This window comes from Salvelinus fontinalis, chromosome 8 (assembly GCF_029448725.1).
Source record: "Salvelinus fontinalis isolate EN_2023a chromosome 8, ASM2944872v1, whole genome shotgun sequence".
NCBI lineage: Eukaryota > Metazoa > Chordata > Actinopteri > Salmoniformes > Salmonidae > Salvelinus > Salvelinus fontinalis.
Window position 1 is genome coordinate 35,957,298 of NC_074672.1, and position 12,433 is coordinate 35,969,730.

The 12,433-nt window shown below is 43.4% G+C and overlaps 1 non-coding gene across 1 annotated transcript; it reads right to left on the bottom strand.

Moving 5' to 3' along the window:
* Nucleotides 1-345: 345 nt before the first annotated feature.
* trnav-uac (transfer RNA valine (anticodon UAC)) lies at nt 346-421 on the bottom strand. The gene has a single exon. It is a non-coding gene; the product is annotated as a tRNA-Val (tRNA).
* Nucleotides 422-12,433: the final 12,012 nt, after the last annotated feature.

Consider the following 12,433-nt stretch of genomic DNA (forward strand, 5'->3'; position numbering starts at 1 on the left):
TAGGAATACCACATTTAGCATGGTTAATCTTAGGGACGTCCTTGATAGCCATGACAAGTAGCCATGGAGTGGATTTTCAGTTTAAATGGACATGTGAAGTCAGATTTTGGATTTGTCAATAACTCAGCCATCTTTTGATCAGTTTCTAAATGTAGTGAACCCCTAATAATGAGGATCACACACCTCTCAAATCACAACACTTAGAAAAAAAGCTGTTATCTGGAATCTAAAAGGGTTCTTGTGCTTTCCACGTAGGAGAACCATTTACATTTACATTTAAGTCATTTAGCAGACGCTCTTATCCAGAGCGACTTACAAGTACATACATTCATACTTTTTTTGTACTGGTCCCCCGTGGGAATCGAACCCACAACCCTGGCGTTGTAAGCGCCATGCTCTACAAACTGAGCCACACGGGGCCAAGAACCCTTTTAAGAACCCTTGTTGGTTGCAGGTAGAACCCTTTTTGATCAAAGTATAATAGTTTTGGGTTCCATGTAGAACCCTTTGCACAGAGGGTTCTACATGGAACCCTAAAAAGGTTTTACCTAGAACCAAAAAGGGCTTGCATGTGGGGGCAGCCATAGAACCCTTTTGGAACCCTATTTTCTAGGAGTGTAGCTGCAGCCTTGCAACACACAATTCATACAGGAAATGACGTCATCAAAATAGGATTGACAGATATTTGAACACATTTTCCTAACTGGGAACGAACAAGAATGAACGGAAGAACATAATAGAATTCGAATCTCAGGAGTTTAAATTAAATGGCCCGGCTCACTGTAACCATTGCATTGTGTCTGTTGCAACTTAACAGTGTTCATTGAATTAAAGGCTGTTCCACAACAATGTACAGCAGAACCTTCCTTCCTTCCTTCCTTCCTTCCTTCCTTTCTTCCTTTCTTTCTTTCTTTCTTTCTTTCTTTCTTTTTTTCTTTCTTCCTTCCTTCCCTCCCTACCAGCAGTGTTGCACTGCAGTGTAGTGGTGTAGGGAAGGGCCCATGGAGACTGGGATGGTAATTTCTTAATGCAGTAGTTTATGTATAATGAGACTAGCGCTTTAAGTTTCACAGCCCTTTGTGGTGCTGTACAACTGCTAATACTGCAGCAGTACCAGGCCCTCCTATTCTCCAGACACTCTGTTATATATTTTTTATTTCATGTATGAATTAAGAGCAGGCAAAACACACGTTTTCCCCCACATAGTATGTGTTTTGAGGAATTGGAGTGTGAGTGTAAATTTGTTCCAGTATCTTTCTGCATGGGTTTGTATTTCCTTGTACAGTATGTGATATTTCACACATTCACGCATTAGATGCTCCAGGCCATTTGTCCTTCTTGTATATGTCAGAATGACACAACTACCCACATGTAGCTAATACCACACATGCAAAAAAATAATATTTGGCAGACACTCTAATCCAAAACAACATGCAGTACTGATTGCATACATGTTTATACTTTTTCAATCTGGCCCACTGTTGGAATTGGCATTTGGTAACTCTGGCATTTAAAACCCCATGCTCTACCAACAGAGCTACTCCGGACCTACAAATGCATACACACCGAGTTTTCATTACAGCGTTACAATTATACCCAGCAGTGTTTTCAGCGAGTGTAAATAATCGTGACAAATGATTACACAACACTCTTCAGATGTCCTGAGGTGAGGGTTAGCTTGATTCAATTTCATACCCCATTTATACATAAAATGTGATTCTTGCTTCCTGTCTGTCGGCTATCTCGCTGCTGTAGGAGATTGAGCATACCTACTAATGACACACTTGTCACAAGCTATACCTTCATCAATCTGTTTCTACGCAGGTTTCTGTGTTGTTTATATCATTGACAGAGCACAGATTCATAGCAACATTGACATGAAGCAATATATATATATATATATATATATATATATATATATATATATATATACAGCTGAAGTCGGAAGTTTACATACACCTTAGCCAAATACATTTAAACTCAGTTTTTCACAATTCCTGACATTTTATCCAAGTAAAAATTCCCTGTCTTAGGTCAGTTAGAATCACAACTTTATTTTAAGAATGGTAAATGTCAGAATAATAGTAGAGAGAATGATTTATTTCAGCTTTTATTTCTTTCATCACATTCCCAGTGGGTCAGAAGTTTACATACATTCAATTAGTATTTGGTAGCACTGCCTTTAAATTGTTTAACTTGGGTCAAACGTTTCGGGTAACCTTCCACAAGCTTACCACAGTAAGTTGGGTGAATTTTGACCCATTCCTCCTGACAGAGCTGGTGTCAGGTTTGTAGGCCTCCTTGATCGCACACACATTTTCAGTTCTACCCACAAATCTTCTATTGGATTGAGGTCAGGGCTTTGTTATGACCACTCCAACACCTTGGCTTTGTTGTCCTTAAGCCATTTTGCCACAACTTTGGAAGTATGCTTCGGGTCATTGTCCATTTGGGAGACCCATTTGCGACCAAGCTTTAACTTCCTGACTGATGTCTTGAGATGTTGCTTCAATATATCCACATAATTTTCCTTTTTCATGATGACATCTATTTTGTGAAGTGCACCAGTCCCCCCTGCAGCAAAGCACCACCACAGATAAGATGCTACCACCCCCGTGCTTCACAGTTGCGATGGTGTTCTTCGGCTTGCAAGCCCCCCCCTTTTTCCTCCAAACATAACGATGGTCATTATGGCCAAACAGTTCTATTTTTGTTTCATCCGACCAGAGTACATTTCTCCAAAAAGTACAATCTTTGTCCCCATGTGCAGTTGCAAACTGTAGTCTGGCTTTTTTATGGCGGTTTTGGTGCAGTGGCTTCTTCCTTGCTGAGCGGCATTTCAGGTTATGTCGATATAGGACTCGTTTTACTGTGGATATAGATACTTTTGTACCTGTTTCCTCCAGCATCTTCACATGGTCCTTTGCTGTTGTTCTGGGATTGATTTGCACCTTTCGCACCAAAGTACGTTCATCTCTAGGAGACAGAACGCGTCTCCTTCCTGAGCGGTATGACGGCTGTGTGGTCCCTTGGTATTTATACTTGCGGACTATTGTTTGTACAGATGAATGTGGTACCTTCAGCTGTTTGGAAATTGTTCCCAAGGATGAACCAGACTTGTGGAGGTCTACAATTTTTTGTCTTGGCTGATTTCTTTTGATTTTCCCATGATGTCAAGCAAGGAGGCACCGAGTTTGAAGGTAGGCCTTGAAATACATCCACAGGTACACCTCCAATTGACTCAAATGATGTCCCTCTTTGCCATGAACTGAATCGCCCCAAAAGATTCCACTGCATTTCAGCCCTGCCACAAAAGGACCAGCTGACATAATGTCAGTGATTCTCTCGTTAACACAGGTGTGAGTGTTGACGAGGACAAGGCTGGAGATCACTCTGTCATGCTGATTGAGTTCGAATAACAGACTGGAAGCCTCAAAAGGAGGGTGGTGCTTGGAATCGTTGTTCTTCCTCTGTCAACCATGATTACCTGCAAGGAAACACGTGCCGTCATCATTGCTTTGCACAAAATGGGCTTCACAGGCAAGGATACTGCTGCCAGTAAGATTGCACCTTATCGGATCATCAAGAACTTCAATGAGCGCAGTTCAATTGTTGTGAAGAAGGCTTCAGGGTGCCCAAGAAAGTCCAGCAAGTGCCAGGACCGTCTCCTAAAGTTGATTCAGCTGGGGGATCGGGGCACCACCATTACAGAGCTTGCTCCTGAATGGCAGCAGGCAGGTGTGAGTGCATCTGCACGCACAGTGAGGCGAAGACTTTTGGAGGATGGCCTGGTGTCAAGAAGGGCAGCAAAGAAGCCACTTCTCTCCAGGAAAAACATCAGGGACAGACTGATATTCTGCAAAGGTACAGGGATTGGACTGCTGAGGACTGGGGTAAAGTAATTTTCTCTGATGAATCGCCTTTCCGATTGTTTGGGGCATCCGGAAAAAAGCTTGTCCGGACAAGACAAGGTGAGCGCTACCATCAGTCCTGTGTCATGCCAATAGTAAAGCATCCTGAGACCATTCATGTGTGGGGTTGCTTCTCAGCCAAGGGAGTGGGCTCACTCACAATTTTGCCCAAGAACACAGCCATGAATAAAGAATGGTACCAAGACATCCTCCGAGAGCAACTTCTCCCAACCACCCAGGAACAGTTTGGTGACGAACAATGCCTTTACCAGCATGATGGAGCACCTTGCCATAAGGAGCACCTTGCCACCTTGCCATAAGTGATAACTAAGTGGCTCGGGGAACAAAACATCGATATTTTGGGTCCATGGCCAGGAAACTCCCCAGACCTTAATCCCATTGAGAACTTGTGGTCAATCCTCAAGAGGCGGGTGGACAAACAAAAACCCACACATTTTGACAACTCCATTGATTATGCATGAATGGGCTTCCATCAGTCAGGATGTGGCCCAGAAGTTAATTGACAGCATGCCAGGGCAGATTGCAGAGATCTTGAAAAAGAAGGGTCAACACTGAAAATATTGACTCTTTGCATCAACTTCATGTAATTGTCAATAAAAGCCTTTGACACTCATAAAATGCTTGTAATTATACTTTAGTATTCCATAGTAACATCTGACAAAAATATCTAACGACACTGAAGCAGCAAACTTTGTGGAAATTAATATTTTTGTCATTCTCAAAACTTTTGGCCACGACTGTATATGTATATATATATATACACACAGTACCATTCAAAAGTTTGGACACACCTACTCATTCAAGGATTTTTCTTTCTTTTTTCTGCATTGTAGAATAATAGTGAAGAAATCAAAGCTATGAAATAACACACATGGAATCATGTAGTAACTAAAAAAGTTTTAAACAAATCAAAATATGTTTTAGATTTTATATTCTTCAAAGTAGCCATCCTTTGTTTTGATGACAGCTTTGCACACTCTTGGCATTCCCTTAACCAGCTTCATGTGGTAGTCACCTGGAATGCATTTCAATTAACAGGTGTGCCTTGTTAAAAGTACATTTGTGGAATTTCTTTCCTTCTTAATGTATTTGAGCCAATCAGTTGTGTTGTGACAAGGTAAAATACTTTTGGTAAAAGTCCATATTATGGCAAGAACAGCTCAAATAAGCAAAGAGAAAAGACAGTCCATCATTTCTTTAAGACATCAAGGTCAGTGAATACGGAACATTTCAAGAACTTTGAAAGTTTCTTCAAGTGCAGTCGCAAAAACCGCCAAGCGCTATGATGAAAATGGCTCTCATGAGGACCGCCACTGGAAAGGAAGACCCAGAGTTACCTCTGCTGCAGAGGATAAGTTCATTAGAGTTATCAGCCTCAGAAATTGACAATTAACTGCACCTCAGATTGCAGCCCCAATAAATGTGTCTCATTGTAGTGTTGAGATTTCCCTTCACTGGAACTAAGGGGCCTAGCCCGAACCATGAAAAACAGCCCCCGGACCATTTTTCCTCCACCAAATAGTTGCACTATGCATTGGTGCAGGTTAGCATCTGTCAGACTGCTGGATTTTGAAGCATGATTCACCGCTCCAGAGAACGCGTTTCCACTGCTCCAGAGTCCAATGGCAGCGAGCTTTACACCACTACAGCCGACGCTTGGCATTGCGCATGGTGATCTTAGGCTTGTGTGCGGCTTTTCGGCCAAGGAAACCCATTTCATGAAGCACAGGACGAACAGTTCTTATGCTGATGTTGTTTCCAGAGGCAGTTTGGAACTCTGTAGTGAGGGTTGCAACCGAGGACAGACGATTTTTACACGCTATGCGCTTCAGCACTCTGCACTCACCTTCTGTGAGTTTGTGTGGCCTACCACTCCACGGCTGAGCCATTATTGGTCCTAGACGTTTCCACAATAACAGCACTTACAGTTGACCGGGGCAGCTGTAGCAGGGCATACAATAAATTAACTGACTTGTTGGAATGGTAACATCCAATGACAGTGCCACGTTGAAAGTCACTGAGCACTTCAGTAAGGTCATTCTACTGCCAATGTTTGTCTATAGAGATTGCATGGTGGCATGCTCGATTTTATACACCTGCAACGGGTGTGGCTGAAATAGCCTAATGCTTCTACATCCGCATTGCTTGCTGTTTGGGGTTTTGGGCTGGGTTTCTATATAGCACTTTGTGACATCTGCTAATGTAAAAAGGGCTTTATTCATACATTTGATTGAGTGATTAATCTACTAATTTGAAGGGGTGTCCATATACTTTTGTATATATAGAAATGGGTCTCCAAATCAATCAACATATTTGTGCTTGACTGTTCCTTTTATCTTCCTAACTCCAGGTGGGTAGAAGGTGAGTTATGGGGGTACCATACCATTCTTCCTCACTCTATAGTGCCTGCAGCATTGGGTGAATGATGGAAGGAGACAAGCAGGTCTGGGGCGTTTTAATAATCAGTAAGGGTGTTCCCAGTCAGCAGGGGCATTTCCTGTGTGGGAGCCTGGAGCCAGGAGCCATCTCAGGGGAACCCTAGAGGTGAGATGAGAGAGTAGGGGAGATGCAAGGCTAGATGATAAGTCAGCTAAAGTTTTCCCTCAGCAGAGCCAATGGACAATCGCCATCAGACCTTACGACCTTTTACCTTTCGCCTCTAATGTGCTTTGTGACAGAAGTGGGCGGCTTCAGGAAGACAAAGCTGTGTGAGTCATGGTCCATAAGTCTCTCTATATAATGAACTATGTTCACAAAAATACAATGATCAGTGTTGTTTGTCCCTGACAGTAGCTTGTAGTTCTTTTGATTGTGCCATTTAATTTGGGAATCTAGCCAGTGTTGGCCAGTGAAAAGCTTGCTCCTCTAATTTCTAGATGCAAGTTCAGCTAGTGTAAGTACTAAACTGTAATTGAGAAGCAGGACAATAAGCTGTATTCCCTGTGACATGACTCTACCGCCTCCATTGTTGGGCTGAGGGAGCAGAGATATGGATAGAGCATGTCCCCTTCCAGGTGTTATGGCTCCATTAATAAAACATCAATCATTAACAACTTGTATCAATCTACCGTCAACATCAAGTGGTGCATTCATCAGCGAGATGGTGGGAGAGAGGGAAAGATTGAGGTAGGGAGAGAGGGAGGTAGCGAATATGTGTTGATATTGCATTGCCCTTGTCATTACCTTCTGCAAACATTCCACATTAGAATCATTAACAAATGTTTGAGTAGTTTGTCAAAATGCACTTTGTCTGAAGGAACTGACTAAAAAGTGGGATGTGACTTGGATCACTTAGCTTATCTATTTAAGGTTACGATATGTTCATTCTCTCTCACTCACTATGTTTTCTTGGATTGTCTTTGTTACTGTATTCTCCTTCCTTTCCCCATCCCTTCATCTCTCCCAATCTCCTTTCCCTCCTCCGCCATACCTCTCTCTTCCGTCTGTCTTTAAATGTAAATACGAGCGTGCGAGTCAGTCCCACAGCAGAGTGAAAATAACGCAACAGCCTCTCAATCCCACGGGACCGTCATTATAACTGACTGTATTAAGTTAAGCACTTAAAATACCTCATTATGCTCCCTGCCCAGCTCTATTTTAGATCTGAAGTGCTACAGTATTGTGACTGATAGTCCTGAGGGACTTCCTACTCTGCTTTTCACTCTGTTTTTCTCACAACTTTTCACCACTGTGGCAGCGGTGCGTACTTTACACAGAAACACCTCGCATCAGAACGGGCGACAGCGTCTACTCGTGAACCATGAAAGGTGAGGACTGGGAATCCGGCGGTGGGAAGGAGGTGTGTGTTTAGGAAGGTGGACACTGCACTAATTGCGATGGGAATATAGGAAGGCTCAGACTGCTTGGAATATGTACATTGTAACGCAACATCGGACTACGCCATAGAAAATGAACTCTGGATAATGAACTCTGTAGGAAGGTAGTCAAGCTGACTCAACTAAAACATTGTAACAGTGGTCAGAGCATTCCTAGCAAGTAGCTACATAATTAACATTTAGCCAGGAGTGATGAAAAATAATGAATATTAATCTTTCCAGCCCAAGGAAAACATAATAAGGTTGTTTTCATTGTGATTTATAAGTGTTGACAGTATAATGGGATACAGACAGAGAACGTTGCATTGTGTTTATGGTGTTTCCTCTGCAGTAAAAGGTAATTGAATCTACCGGTCCATCCACAGTCTTTTCAGAGTGACAATAGCGCATAATGTTGTACATAATGCTGCTGCTACCATCTCCTATGACCGAAAAAGGCTTCTGGACATCAGAACTGTGATTACTTATCTCAGATTAGACAAAGAGTTTTTCTTCAATGAGTCGGACGGGAGGGAGATACCACAGACAACAGACCAGGCCCAGATCCCCATCTGAGGTAGAGTATCTCATGATAAGATGTAGACCACACTATCTACCTAGAGAGTTTTCATCTGTATTTTTCGTAGCTGTCTACATACCACCACAGACCGATGCTGGGACTGAAATCGCACTCAATGAGCTGTATTCTGCCATAAGCAAACAGGCTCATCCGGAGGCAGCGCTCCTAGTGGCCGGGGACTTTAATGCAGGGAAACTTAAATCAGTTTTACCTTCTATCAGCATGTTAAATGTGCAAGCAGAGGGAACAAAACTCTAGACCACCTTTACTCCACACACAGAGATGCATACAAAGCTCTCCCTCGCCCTCCATTTGGTAAATCTGACCACAATTCTATCCTTCGGATTCCTGCTTACAAGCAAAAGTTTAAGCAGGAAGCACCAGTGACTTGGTCTATAAAAATGTGGTCAGATGAAGCAGATGCTAAATTATAGGACTGTTTTGCTAGCACAAACTGGAATATGTTCCGGGATTCCTCCGATGGCATTGAGAAGTACAAACATCAGTCACTGGCTTTATCAATAAGTGCATCGAGAACGTTGTCCCCACGGTGACCGTACGTACATACCCCAACCAGAAGCCATGTATTACAGGCAACATTCACACTGATCAAAAGGGAAGAGCTGCCACTTTCAAGGAGCGTGACTCTAACCCGGAAGCATATAAGAAATCCCGCTATGCCCTCCGACAAACCATCAAACAGGCAAAGCGTCAATACACAACTAAGATCGAATCGACTACACCGGCTCCGACGCTCATCGGATGTGGCAGGGCTTGCAAACTATTGTAGACTACAAAGGGAAGCACAGCCGAGAGCTGCCTAGTTACACTAGCCTACCAGATGAGCTAAATAACTTCTATGCTCGCTTCGAGGCAAGTAGCACTGAAACATGCATGAGAGCATCAGCTGTTCCGGACGACTGTGTGATCACGCTCTCCACAGCCAATGTAAGTAAGACCTTTAAACAGGTCAACATTCACAAGGCTGCAGTGCCAGACGGATTCCTCCGAGCAAGTGCTGACCAACTGGCAAGTGTCTTCAATGACATTTTCAACCTCTCCCTGTCCGAGTCTATAACACCAACATGTTTCAAGCAGACCACCATAGTCCCTGTGCCCAAGAACACTAAGGTAACCTGCCTAAATGACTACTTACCCATAGCACTCACGTCTGTAGCCATGAAATGCTTTGAAAGGCTGGTCATGGCTCCAACATCATCATTAAGTTTGCTGATGACACAACAGTTGTAGGCCTGATCACCGACAACGATGAGACAGCCTATAGGGAGGAGGTCAGAGACCTGACCGTGTGGTGCAAGGACAACAACCTCTCCCTCAACGTGATCAAGACAAAGGAGATGATTGTGGACTTCAAGAAAAGGAGGACCGAGCACACCCCCATTCTCATCGATGGGGCTATAGTGGAGCAGGTTGAGAGCTTCAAGTTCCTTGGTGTCCACATCGCCAACAAACTAACATGGTCCATGCACACCAAGACAGTCGTGAAGAGGGCACGGCGAAACCTATTCCCCCTCAGGAGACTAAATATTTGGCATGGGTCCTCAGATCCTCAAAAGGTTTTACAGTTGCACCATCGAGAGCATTCTGACGGGTTGCATTACTGTCTGGTATGGCAACTGCTCGGCCTCTGACCACAAGGCACAGCAAGCCATATGACTCCTGAACAGCTCATCAAATGGCTACCCAGACAATTTGCATTGCCCCCCCCCCCCCCCCCCTCTTCTAAGCTGCTGCTACTCTCTGTTATTGTATATGCGTAGTCACTTTAATAACTCTACCTACATGTACATATTACCTAAATTACCTCGACACCGGTGTCCCCACACATTGACTCTGTACCTGTTCCCCCTGTATATAGCCCTGCTATTGTTATTTACTGCTGCTCATTAATTATTTGTTACTCTTATCTCTTAATTTTTGTGTGTTCATATTGTAGGTGTAATTGCTTTATGTATTTGTATCTGATTGTCTAAGAAATTGGCAGACAGACAACAGCGGTTTAATCGGGTTGCCACTTGTTTTATAGCCCCATCTCCTCACCTCCACACTAAACAAAGAACAATGTGATGTCTCTCCTCAGGGAGATAGATCAAACGCCAGTCACACACACACACACACACACACACACACACACACACACACACACACACACACACACACACACATCTGGAGTGGGTACAGAGGCAACCCATCATTCAGTTTTGTGGCCCAAAGTTTTGTTTTGTGGCCCACCTTTCTAGCATAGAAAATATATATGTAATATTAAATACAAATATTTTGTTATTTTGGCATTAATATGTGTCAGACATCGGTTTGCAAACAATGTCAAAAAATAATTGTTAACAAAGCCGCATACGGAGCGTAGGGGTTGATAATGCACTCTAGTTGCGCCGTGATTGGCTCAGTGTTCTGTCACTCATGGGGACACTACTTCACCGCCAAATCTAAGGGTAGAGCTCAAAAATTCAAGCCCCTTGGGTGCTGCCATAGAGTTGGATTAGAAGTACCCATCCAAGAAGGCTCAAGGTCATTTGCCACAGATAAATTTACGTCAAATCACATTATATCTAAAGCAGCTTTGATTGGACTGACTTTCAAGCATACATACTTTCAAAATCTTAGCAAGCAAGCTAGTAGTCATCATCATGAATCAAGTTGACAATCTACTAGCAAATCCATTTTAATCCTTGTCATATGAAGATAAATAATGAAGAGAAATTATAGATAAAACCTATCGGTGCTCATTGGCCATTAGACATAAACATTACACAACAAGTTGGAAATCGCAAATTCAACAATGAGTGGTTTGGAAGGAATCAGTGGCTAACTGCAAGCATTGCAAGGCAATCACTACCCTGCTATTCCGTTGAGTGGGTGTGTGGTCCCAAGTCTGCGTTTATGGGTCTCTTTTCCCAGCTTAAAAGGATAAATATTCATACATTGGTGTCAATCCAGCATGACTTTTGCCGCGCTCAAAACAACTGGAAACTCAGAAAAGAACGAGCCCCGACTGGGAAAATGCATTTGAATTGTCATCCAACTCAGAATTGCAAGTCAGGAACTCTGGCCTCTTGCGAGAGCTCCAACCTGAAGATCACTGACGTCATCATGATTCAACTGTCACGCCCTGACCTTAGAGATCCTTTTAATTCTCTATTTGGTTAGGTCAGAGTGTGACTAGGGTGGGCAATCTATGTTTTCTATTTCTTTGTTGGCCTGGCATGGATCCCAATCAGAGGCAGCTGTCTATCGTTGTCTCTGATTGGGGATCATATTTAGGCAGCCTTTTCCCACCTGTTGTTTGTGGGATCTTGTTTTTGTGTAGCTGCCTGTGAGCAGCCCAGAACGTCACGTTTCATTTTCTTCTGTATTGTTTTTGGGGAGTTTCATATTTATTAAACATGTGGAACTCTAAGTACGCTGCGCCTTGGTCCATTCATTCAGACGATCGTGACATCAACCTTGTTTTTTCCGAGTTCCCAGTTGTCTTGAAAGCAACATTAATTCAAAGAATGCACGACTTTGATGACAAATTTTGCTGACAAAATTTGCCTACGAAGGACCGCCACTCCACCGCCGCCCCACCGTCCTGTTCAAGTGAGCACAGCACAACAAGGTGAGTCCAAAAATGTCTTGTATGCTGCTGCATAAATTATGTAATATGCCAGGGAGATATGTATACTGTAGCTAAGAAAGTAATACTAAGTGTATGTTGTGTAGTAAGCTGGTAGTAGCCCATGTGCCTCACCCTAATAATTTAACTGCCTTGCTCAGGGGCAGCTCGGGCTTGCTGGCCCAACGCTCTAACCACTAGGCTACCTTGTGTTGTGTAGTGGGTTTGCTGGCATGCATCTAAAAATATATTTTTTGTTTGCCCCACCAAGATTTACATGCTTAAATCGCCACTGGGTGGGTAGATGAGAAAGAGTAGTAGGAGAACACAGGGGCGAGGTGAAAAGACCCAGAGACCCCCGACCATCCTGAACACCCAGAAGGCATGCCTCTACTGGGATGAACCTCCCAGACGAGCGCCTGCCTCTGGTTCTCCTGTCGCGGAGTTAGGCAGTGGAGCAGATGGCTGCCTA